Source organism: Oxyura jamaicensis, chromosome 26, assembly GCF_011077185.1.
Source record: "Oxyura jamaicensis isolate SHBP4307 breed ruddy duck chromosome 26, BPBGC_Ojam_1.0, whole genome shotgun sequence".
NCBI classification, from domain to species: Eukaryota; Metazoa; Chordata; class Aves; order Anseriformes; family Anatidae; genus Oxyura; species Oxyura jamaicensis.
The window spans coordinates 286,590-288,739 of NC_048918.1; positions in this window are offsets into that span (position 1 = coordinate 286,590).

Sequence of the window (2,150 nt, forward strand, 5' to 3'; positions counted from 1 at the left end):
TTTTTTTTTTTTTTTTTTTTTTTTTTTTTTTTGTTTGTTTGTTTGTTTGTTTTGTTAGTGGAAGCACCTCTCCACTTCAGAGCTGGGGTGTGCTTACCTTGGGGTCTGTGTTCATGGTGGAGTCCCAGTGGTTTCTTCAGTTGGTGGGAGCTGGTCAGCACGTTGCTAGGGTGGAAGGGGCTGAGAGGTGAAGAGAGGAGGAGCCAGCTCCAAAGCATTTGTTTTTTTCCCCCTAAAAATTCTGTGGCTCTCTCCTTGCACCCCTGGCAGCAGCCAACACATTCCCTCATGGTCCCTCGCACTGGGGACTGGCTGCTGCCCTGCTCCAGGAGCCCTGAGGAGGACAAGGGTCTTCATGCCCTTCCCCATCCCCCATTGCCTTGGTCTTCCTGTGAAATTACTGCTTTGGCTGCCCAAATGTCACCCTCCAAGCTCTTTTTTGGGTGCCTCCCATCCTGCTGCATCCCATGGTGAGGGCAAGGGGCCAGCCTCCAGCCATGTAAATCAGCCCTGAGAGCACAGCACAGATTTACACCCAGGGATGAGCTCCCCCTGACGCAATCATGCATGGAGAGTGGAAACCCTTCAACCCAGTTCCTCTTCTGGGTGGGATGGGTTTGCTTGCCAGAGCTCCTGGACTTTGTATGACCATGGCCCTGTTGCAAGGTCTGTGTGTGTTTAATGTCCTGCCTGGCTGCTCAGGGTTTGGGGGGGCTTGGGCTTTTTATTTTTTTTTTTTTATTATTTTATTTTTTTTTTTCCTGTTGTTTATAAGACTACAATTATCCACTTGCACTTGCTCCTTCATTGCTTGAGACTGTGCTATTGTCCTCCAATGTCATCCACTAATCATTGCTGGAAGCACAAGGGAAAAACAGGCATTGGATCAAGCCTGTGTGTGCTGCCTAATTTGAGCGAATCGATAGGAAGAGGAAATCCAAGAAGGACTCATCCTAACGATGCTGGAGCCGAACCTTTTGTTGCCATGGTTACGGGAGAAATGGGACCAGGAATGGAGAGAGGCCTATAAACTGGTAAAGGAGGACTTGTGGGAATTTCAAGTCGTTTAATCATGCGTTTGCTAGACAAAAATTTAGACACCAGCTGTACCTGACTTGCACAGTGTGTATAGACATTACTGTTCTTATTGACAGCGTGGGGGTGTCCTTGGGGTTGTGTGCGTCTGCAGTCTGAGACACCCGCATCAATAAGGCTGACCATTGTATATAGGTATACAGATCTGTGTATATACGTATTCCAAATGAGCATTTGCTGTCTGATTTATCATGAGTGTACATAATATATTCTTCACAGAGTATCACAAATTTTGTAAATATCAGCACTAAGTAAGAGGAAATAAATATGTATATTATTGAGGAGTTATTTTGATATCAGTTTTGTGGAGGGTGGGGAAGAAAAAGACAAGCAAATGTATTTTTGGTAGACTGAGTATTCTTTTATTCTGTGTATCTAAACCTTCCATAAGAAAAGGAGAAAACTGCCTGAACCATGAAAAAATCAGCCTTGGAGAAATTCCCGTGGAAGGGGATGGACCTCACTCTCGGTGATGGACAGTGGGAAGGACCTGTTGCTCTTCACCCAGACTGCTCCATGCTGTGTCTGCAGATCTTCCATGGGTGCTGTGCTAGAGAATACACCTCTGGGAAAACCTCCAGGCACTGAGCTGGTGGGTTTTAAGGTGGTTATCACTTTTGAAAGAGGGAGAAGCAAACAGACAGGAATGGTGCTAGCAGCAAGTCCTCAGTGGTGTTTCAAACCTCTTGTCCCAGGATAAGTGTCCTGGTAGGACTTCAGGCTGAGAACAGTCTCTGCCACAGGGAATGGGGATGGGTTCCCTATGAAGGCATCAGCTCCTCTCACAGAGGGATGGTTGCTTTGCTAAATCCCCAGGGAACAAATTCAGCCCTGCTTCCTCTGCTGCTTTGTCCTTGCCTCTCCTACATGTGTTTTGGGAGAGCAAAGGGGAGGGAAGGAGCTGGAGGCTGGTACTTGTGCTTCAGGCTTTTGGCAAACTTCCGCAAAAGAGAGAGAGCAATGGGGACTGAAATGCAAATATTTTATCCAAAATCTGCCCAGGGCAGGTTCTCCTCTCCCTGAAGGGTCCAAGATGAAAGCTCAGAGACAGCTGG